The following is a 10,389-nucleotide window of genomic DNA, read 5'->3' on the forward strand; positions in this document are numbered from 1 at the left end:
ATACAATAATAAACACATATATACACACTTACATACATTACATAATACATCACTACACTCGTCGGCGAGTGTGTTCCTCTCATTTTTTTCGTCTTTCATCTTCATTTTCATTCTCTCTCCTTCCCACAAGGACATAGCCGGTCCTAGGTTCGAGTCTCCTTAGGAGACGCCCCGCGACTGTTGTTGCGTAGTCTTCGCGGCCTCCACGGCCCACGTCCTATGTCACTGTAAAAGCCTTCAGGGCTAACAGCATAGAGGTTTTTAGTCGGTAGGGGGCACTTGAGTGCGACATATGGGCCCCGATTCGGGCATACAATACGAAAATCTATTTTCATCCTCTCAAAAAAAAAGCCACGTAGGGCCCAGACATGCGACTGTCCTGCTCTGCGTTCTGCTGTATCGCCGGCACAGATATCTGCGCGATGCGTGCATGTTTTATTCAACTTTGTACACATTTTTTCTCCAGCTGATTCTTAATTTTGTTACAATGACAGATCATTTAATTGAATTAGTGCGATGAAAACCTTGTTTGTTCTAATCATCCAGAATATTCAAAAAAGACATTTTAAGAGTTATAATTGTTAATTATTGCCGAGAAACGTTAAACGTTTTTCATATTACATGTGTATGTTGAAAAAAAACCAAGAGGTGACTTCTCGCCATAGCTTCAGCTTGCGAAGAAACTGCCCCTTGTGTATAAAAACTTATCTCGCTCACCTCACCCTAATTCTATGAACTCATTTTACTTGTCAACTCGAACACGTCTATTATTAATACTAGACAAAGCTATAATGTCTCGGTGCGTCGCAGCACAAGCTCGCGGCCCATGTCTGCCTCTCCTGCCCTGTCCTGTTATATCTGTACTGTGAAGTGCTGCATCACCTGCGTCTCAGCATACGCTTAGCCTGAATGTGATCTTTAATGTGTAGACGAAGCATCTCTTTGTGAAGACGAATTCTTCAACCAATTTAGGTCCGTCAGCTCACTGTAAAAGATATAATTAGATTCATGAAAACAATCAATCATAGTAGTGAGCTAAACAGTGGCTATCACAATAGATAAAACTTTGGTCGCAGTGAAACAGGCCTGCACTGAACTGCGTTAAAGCCGCTTTACAAACGTTAACAATAACCATTTACCTGTAGTATGAGGCGGTATTTCTTGCCAAATATCATAGTACTAGGTCAACGGAAAATACCCTATAAATTATGATTCTCTTCAGAGTGTCGAAATGTACGTTGTTTGAGTCATAAACGGCCGTATATTTTTTACGATAGCATAAAGGTTTGATGTTTTCAAAGCTTCAAGAGATCGTGGACTGGAGTATATCGTTTTAATTTCAACTCGATACGTTCACGGGTTCTCGAGGTAACGAGTACAATCAGAAGAATGTGCGGTACGGTAAAATGATATTAAGGGCTCCGTTTATTTCCCTTTGACGTACGGAACCCTAAAAAGAAAAGTACGTTGTTCTTGGTGTAGGTATTATACACATGTGTGTGTGTGTATGTGTCGTGTGTGTGTGTGTATTAGAATGTTATCGTTGCTCTTCTAGTATATAAGTGTTTGTGAACATATTTCACAGGTCTAATTTAATTAAAGATGGGTAGTATTAATTTTGTGTAGTACGCACAATTGCAGAATACAATAATAATAATAATAATATAAGAGTTCCTTTGAATGAGAAGAGAAATTTGAATGAAGCAAAGAGTCACTGAAGCGAACTGATCCTAAAACAACAAACATATTTGGATGAAGTGCGGCGCTGAATACAGGTGGGTCCAATAAAGGCATAAAAAGGCATATAAGGCATTTATTTTCCCAAAATTGATTCCTTTACAATTCTTTTTAATGTAATTTCTAATATACTAGATACTACTACTGCTTCGGAAACAAATGGAGCTCTGAGAGAGAAGAGCGGTGCAAGAAACTCTCCCAGCATTCTTTTTTTGCGCTCTTTTCAATAAAAATATACGATATTGTACAGTCATTTCTATCGCTATAAAATAATCACAATCTAGTCCCAGGCTGTCCAATATTTGGATATTCAGCTGTGGAGTAATAGGATTTACGACAGAGCCATTTTTTTATAAAACATTTAAATTTATTTATAGATAATGCCTGAACAGTGGCTGGAACTTTATTAAAGAAGTGTATACATTTACCCTTCAAGCTATTATGTATCTTATGAAGCCTACTAGAATTAGTTACAAGCAATCCCTTATTTCTAGTGTTATAATAATGAAAATCACTATTAAGCGCAAAAAGTTCACTATTTTTGTGAACGTAATGATAACTTAATACGTGACAAACATTTAATAGTAGTAGTAGTAGGTATTATTTATAAAACATGTTTATTTAAATAATATTCTGTATCACCTGTCATATATACATATATAAATATATATATATATATATAACATACATTAGGAATGAGATTCGTAGCACATTAGTGGCAATATGAAATATCGCAGTTTTATTATAATGAATGGTGTGATGAGTTTTATTAAATGTTACGAGATATTTCAATAAAGTTAATTAATAAAGTGATATCCTGAATGTTACACTAAATGTTGAGGTCAGGCCGCGGGGGGGCACGCGCGGGGTTGGGGGGAGGGGGCTCGAAGAAAAACTAAACCGAAAGGATTTGTGGGTCGAGGCTGGCGCTGGATATTGTAATTAATTTAAAAGCGAATCGTGTTCTTAATTTACTTGAAACATTTCGTAATCGACATAAGCTGCTAGAGTTGAGACCTGACAGCTGACTGCACACTAACACACCTGGCTGTCTGTCGGTCTGTCTGTCTTAGATGGTTACTGTCACAACTCAGCATTGAGCGTAAATGAAAACAAATTGCAAACTTCCAATTAGAATAAAGCGATACAGGGATGACTTAACCGCGTGGTAATTTGTAATTCCAACAGTTGGAGCGAGCGAACTTAAAATCAGTGATGATATAAAGTAATTGAAAAGTGAAAATATTTTCTTATATAGTTTTTACACAATATAGTTTGATGGGCTCCAAACTGTTGAACTCGTAACCATCTCTGGTAAGTGACGGACACGACAAAGCACATCGTTGTCTGACATGCTTCGTGTTCTGTCATTGTTATTAACGCAAATATTGTTGACTCATGTCGCAGTTCTCGTGTTGCCAAGTTCTCAAAGCATGAGGGTGATAGACCAGCCGACCACCTTTAGTTAAACCTGCGTACTTATTACACACTTGGCGTTCAGTTGTGAAGACTATTTATCTGATTTCAACTCAACATCGAGCCACCGCCTGTAACACATATGAGCCGTCCAATGGAGTTCCCATTTCTGGCCGGCGACTCCCCAGTACCTATCTTACTCCATTTGACCGCTGACTATGAAAAGCTCAAATCATCTATTTATCGCAATAAGTCATTCCTTGCGTGTCAAGAGGGGTTGCGTAGAGAAGTGCTCTAATGCATTATTGTATAATATATTATAATATTTCACTATTGTATATAACAAGTGATGTCAATATGTGAGTATTGTTTCTTTAGAAGTCTTTTGTTTGTCCTAAGAAGTACACGGATAGAAGGCAAGGACCCTGCTGGTACTTCTCTCTCTTCATCATATCTTAAGTAAGGGAAGCAAACATAATTGTCTGCCTGTCGTATTTAATTTAGTATGACAAGAAGTCATAATTCCTAATATTATATATATAATTATATCTCATCCATAAAGCAAGTTATTTGTGAAATGTTACTTTTTGGTTCAATAATATACAAAAAATTAAGGCCTTTTAATAAACGAGCGTACGGGTCACACCAGGTACCCATGTCGTATCGTCCCGGAAACACCGCACAAGGAAGCTCATTCCACAGCTTTGTAGTACGTGGAAGAAAGCTCCTTGAAAACCGCACTGTGGAGGACTGCCACACATCCAGATGTTGAGGATGATATCCTAACTTGTGGCGTGTCGTGCGAAGGTGTCATTCGGCAGCAGGAATCAGGTTAAACAGCTCTTCGGAACACTCCCCGTGATAAATGCGGTAGAAGACACACAATGAAGCGACGTATCTACGCAACGCCAAGTGATCCAGCCGTTCACAGAGCACTGTGTCCCCGACAATTCGAGCTGCTCTGCGTTGCACGCAGTCAAATGGATCGAGCTGAACTGGGGTGCGCCAGACCAGAGATGACAGCAATACTCCATGTGTGGCCGGACCTGCGCTTTGTAGAGCGCTAGTATGTGGGCCGGCTTGAAGTATTGCCGTGCTCTATTAATGAAGCCCAGTTTCTTTGAAGCCAATTTGGGTTTGCCTTCCAGATGACCACGAAATTGGCAATTGCTCGAGATTTCGAGACCCAGTATTGCGATACTAGGCGAGGCTTTGAGGGAAGTGTTGTCGAAGAGCGGTGATACGACAAATGGGGTTTTTTTGTGGTAAACGCGCAAACTTGAGTCTTCTGGGGGTTAAATTGGACAAGGTTAAATTTTCCCCATTCCGCGACCTTCTCAGGAGAGGACTCGATAGAAGACACAAGTTTCTCCCGGCACTGGTCGACGATTTCCCGAGAGAGACCTGCATGGCCAGTGTATACGGCATCACCAGTGCTGTCGTCTGCATAGCAATGAATGTTGGAGGTGTCCAACATATCATTGATATGCAGAAGAAACAGCGTGGGAGACAGCACACAGCCTTGCTCAAGCTCTCGGGAAGCCCAAATGATGGAAGTTTGGAGAGGAGCGCCTTGTGCCATACACGATCAAAGGCCTTCGCTATATCCAGGCTAACTGCCAGGCCTTCCCCCTTGCTTTCAATAGCCGCTGCCCATCTATGTGTTAGGTATACCAGAAGATCACCTGCCGACCGACCATGGCGAAACCCGTATTGTCGGTCGTTGATCAACTGGTGACCCTCTAGATATACCAAGAGCTGACGGCTAATTATGCTCTCCATGATTTTGGAGAGCAGAGAGGTAATAACATTAGGCCTGTAGTTTGCCGGATCCGAACTGTCTCCTTTTTTTTGGATTGGATGGACAAGGGCTGACTTCCATGAGTCAGAGACTACGCCTTTAGAATAAGAGTGCCGGAATAAACGCGTTAGCACCGGCGTCAACTCAGGGGCACACGTTCTAAGCACGATTGGAGAAATGCCATCCGGCCCGCTCGACTTCCTGACGTCCAACGAAAACAGAGCTCGCCTAACAGTTTTCTGTCTGAACTGTACTTCAGGCATAGAGCTCTGACACCGCGGGATGGTGGGCGGTGTATTTCCATTGTCGTCAAGAGTCGAGTTGGAGGCGAAAAGAGTGCACAAAAGATCGGCTTTCTCTTTTGCCGTATGGGCCAGGGTGTCATTCCTCATGAGTAACGGCGGCATGGACGGCTGGCTGAAGTTACCAAGAGCAGCTTTCGACAACGACCAGAACTTGCGTGTTCCGGTCGGGTAACTGGAAAGCTGCTCACCGATTTTGACGACGTGTTTTGACTTTGCACGGGCGATTTGCCGCTTAAAAAATCTGGAGGCACGGTTGTATTTCCTCTTAAGAACTGTGCAGTTCGGATCCTTTGTGCCCAGCGCCGCAACCCAAGCTCGATACGCCTGTTTTTTGCAGTCAGATGCTGCTTTAACTGACGCATCGAACCAGGGCTGTGATCTGCCACCGATGGGCACTACAGAGTTTGGTATAAAAATATCCATACCCTGCAGTATCACATCGGCTACTGCAACGGCGCAGGCACTAGGATCATCCGAAGGGAAACAAACCCTGCCCCAAGGTTAGGATGCAAAAAAGGAACGCATCCTATCCCAATCTGCTGACTTGTAGTGCCAAACGCGACGGGTCGCTGGTGGTCTGCGACGTGGGCGTCGGATAGGCACTACACTTCTGACCAGGCAATGGTCGGACGTTCCGAGAGGGGCATCGACAATGACCTGATAACCATCGGGATGTGAAGTCAGCAGAAGATCTTATAAGGACGGCATGTGGCTATCCACTTCCGGGAGCCGCGTTGGCGACTCAACCAATTGGGACAGACCGTACGCCAATGCAAAATTATGCACAGATCGCCCTACGTAGTCTGTGGTACGTGATCCAAGCCATTCGGCATTGTGCCCGTTGAAATCACCCAAGACTACGATTTCAGCGGAGGGGATCTGTGCAAGCACGTCGTCAATTGCCGCTTGAACGCAGCCCATGAGATGATCGGTTTCTGCGTTACCACTATGGGACCTGTAAACACACGCATAAATGCGGACGCGGTCCTCTAAATCTACGCGGAGCCAGAGAGTGGACTTCTCCCTTCCCTCAAAATTGCCGAGACGGTGACAGCAGATATCCTCCCTAACGTACACACATACCCCGGCATGAGACAAAAAATTGTGCTCAATTTTGTACCCGGGGTACGTTAAATATGACATATCGCTAGGGCGAGATATCTGCGTCTCCGTAAGGAAACACAAGGCCGGCTGCGCCGTCTCAAGGTTTTTTTTTTATTTATGAAAATAAGGGACAAGACGAGCAGGACGTTCAGCTGATGGTAATTGATACGCCCTGCCCATTACAATGCAGTGCCGCTCAGGATTCTTGAAACCCCCAAAAATTCTGAGCGACACTACAACTGCGCTCGTCACCTTGAGACAAGATGTTAAGTCTCATTTGCCCAGTAATTTCACTAGGTGGTGGTGGACGGCGTTTAAATTGGAGTGAATTCCCCTGATATTGCAAAAGTCCACGTTGAGTGTGGAGCGGGGTGCCGTGGTGTTACTGCCTCGTTTGTCCTTGGTCATGCGTGGTTCTGTGCCCTCCCCAGAATACGAAGGGCAGCCCGAGCTAGGGTGCTCGGGGAGGGATTCTCTGACTCTGGTAGAGCCGGTACCCTCCTGGGGTAAAATCTTTTTAGATTCCGCTGTCATATTCGGGTGGAGGGGGGGGGGGGGGGGGAATGGCCACCGGTCCTCGACACTAACCTATGCGAAACATAGCGGCACAAGGCCGCTACTTTACGCCGGTTCTGTGCGAATGTGGTAATTAACCCGGACGAGTCTGGCCCGATTGTGCTGACGTCATAAGATGGCAGCGTGACTCTCCCACTTCTTAAAAGCCCTTAGTCGCCTCTTACGAAACCCATGGGCCTGGGACTCCCCTATTCTTTTTACGCCCCGGGAAAAGTACAGGGCAAGGGTTTAATCATCTTGTTATTTAAATATTCTCACATGAATTAAGTAAGTAAATATTTACATCTTAGTGCATGTTCCATAAGCGATAGCGATAAGTAAATAAACATTAATTCCAAAAACTAATGTGATGATAAAAATTTATAAATATAATAAATAATCATTAATATAGATGGGAGTTTTTTAACCGACTTCAAAAAACGAGGAGGTTCTCAATTCATCTGTATGTTTTTTTTTATGTTTGTTACCTCAAAACTACTGGGTGAACCGATTTTGATAACTCTTTTTTATTTGAAATCTGGCACTTCCCGTGTGGTTGCATCGTAATAATTGGTCTACCAGATCTGACAATGGCATCCACGAGAAAACCATAAAAGTCTTAAATTTGCTATACGTATGTGGATGATAATTCTACGAATAACTCAATATCGCGCCAACCGATTTCGATGACTCTTTTTTTATTGGAAATCATATACTTCAAAGGTTGGTTAGGTTAGTCTCATTATGGAATCCAGGACAAAGAAACGGAACTCTTCAATTTTGAGGAGCAAATTAACGATACTCGGCCGAATCTTTTTACGTTATTAGGATATTTAAGTCATCTACATAACATAGTTATGGTCAAGTTATTGTCGTAGTCGAATATGATGATCAATGGGCCTCCTTAGCGACTCACAGTAAGGGTGCGATCTGTGGCAGAATTTCTAAACGTCTGTAATCAAATTGCAATGCACGAACGTTCATTACTGCATTCAAAAATTTAGTATATCAAAGTAGTTACACATATTTAGACAAATTGTTAGTTAGTTTACTCCAAATTTACTAAAAATAAAAAATAAATAAAAAAAAAACAACCGACTTCATAAACACTATTCCAAAACAATAGATATAATATGCACTAACAGGTATAAAAATATGTGCGTATTTTTATACAATCTAATTAATTAATCTGATTCTAGTTACGATTATTGTAATTTTTGGAGTCGGTGTCATCCAAGATAGGTTTGTAACTACGAGTCGTGAGGAGGCGAGAGCGGGTCGCGGCGGAAGGACACCAATTCCAAAAATTACAATAATCGTAACTAGAATTAGATAAATTAGATTGTATAAAAATACGCAATTATTTTTATACTTTTAAGTGCATATTATATCTATTGTTTTGGAATAGTGTTTCTGAAGTGGGTTGTTTTATCCTTATTTTTTTTTTATTTTATGTTTTTGTAACTTGACTTTTTGTCCTGTCCTATGGATGTTTTACGCCTTTAATTATTTTTTTATCCATGTTTACGTGAATTGTTTTTTTTGTATGAATAAACATGATATCGAATTCTTATTTTACGGATTTAATTACTGTTACATATATATTATAGAAATAATTAATTATTTAAATTGAAAATACCCCTTTTTAAGAGTGTCTCACGACAAGTGGCATTCAAAAAACATAAAAAATCGTTAGGTGTTCATAAGGAGCATGGTAAAACTTTTTTTAAAGCTTACTTTTAAAAAAGTACATTAATAACTGTATTTATCTGACTTCATTGCATTGATTTTTAGGTCTATTTCTATACTGCACTTGCGTGATGACATTTTAATGTAAAAGATTTTAGAGTCGCATGGAAAAAATGTATCTCAGTAGAAATAGACATTATGAAAACAAAAGGAATTATATTGTAACTCAGTAGAACATTAAGATGCTCAAGCTGAGACTAATTTATAACATTACAGCAATAATCAGTTTCCTTTTTATGAGAACTTTCAAAAAAATTTAATGTCAATGTCAAAAATTGAATTGACTCTGGTACATAAAAATAAAAACGCCCAGATACCTATCTATTCACCATGTGATTTTTTTATTAATATTCTGGTCAGTAGGTGTAGTGTGTTATGAAAACCAAAATCAAGTTGGGTATCACTACTGCATGTCGAGCAAGCATTTTATACAGTGAATAAAATTGTTCGGTGCGTATTATGCTTTTTTCTTGGTCTGTGGTGAGCAGAACAGAGATAAAGTTTAACAGTTCAATACTCTTAATTAATTTTAAGTTACCCACCTTACATTCTACTTACAGAAAGTCAGAGACAGTACTGAGCTCCATCGATTCACGCGTCACCACATGTCATAAGAGTCAGTGGTGCAGCCGGAACACTAATAGTTATTGCCACTATTATGCCGCCTGTTCGATCCTCGCCCACCGTGTACCAATGTACGTTCATTTGATGCTCTATAAGGTCAGCAACGCTCCTGTTATTCCTCTGGTGTAACAAGAGAGCAAGTGTTTTCTTACTTACGTTTGTTCTCTACTCTAAGGCACGCATCGAATAAAATATATGTTTTTCAAACAATTTGGAAATTTTGAAATATAACTTTAATAATTATCATAGCGCTGAACATTATAAGCTCATAAAAGCACAATTACCATACTTTCTGTGTACTGATATTGTGACGATGGTTTAATCAATTAAAACATTTATTAGAACAGTTATCATAGCGAGTCCTCAACACTTATTGGCCGATATCTAAAATGGAGCCCCTGTTTCTTTATAAATTAAATAGCTTAGTTTCATTCCTCTCACGTGCCTATAGCCACTACCAGCGTGAGTTATCTGCGTCAGCTATCCGCTACAAGCTACCCGCTTCCCGCGCCTCGCTGCGCGCCACAACATGGGCGCGGTCGCTGATCTCGCGCTGCCTTGACTCAGTTTTCTCCTTCAAACAGCCATAAAACAAAAACCAGATTCGTCACAGTGCCGGCTCGTCGCTGTCGTGTTGTGGTGTCTGTCACTGTGATCAACTTATATCATCAAACACGATCATACCAAACGCTAACTCTTCTACATTCAGATATTATAATTGAAAATGATTTCCAAGTACGCGATATACTTACCACAATTTTACCAATATTAATACCGTCTTTGTGTTGCAGAAGAGGGCTATTTATAACCTAGGTTTAAAGAATCATTAATAACACAAACTTGTTTTGATTTTAAAGAAAAATCTTTTTTTTATAACCTCAGAATTTCTGGCTTTCTTTTTACGGGAAGATGCACAATTTGTGCAGTATTATGGTCTGACAGGTGTAAATTTTCAACACTTCCTTTTATGTCTTTTACATTACTTATTATAAGATCTATACACGAAGATCCTCTTGTCGCTGTATTTATGTGTGAAGTAAAATTATAGGTATCCAAAACACTTTGAAGGTGACACTCAGGCTTTTTATTAATGTTAAA

Source organism: Leptidea sinapis, chromosome 2 (assembly GCF_905404315.1).
Source record: "Leptidea sinapis chromosome 2, ilLepSina1.1, whole genome shotgun sequence".
Classification (NCBI taxonomy): domain Eukaryota; kingdom Metazoa; phylum Arthropoda; class Insecta; order Lepidoptera; family Pieridae; genus Leptidea; species Leptidea sinapis.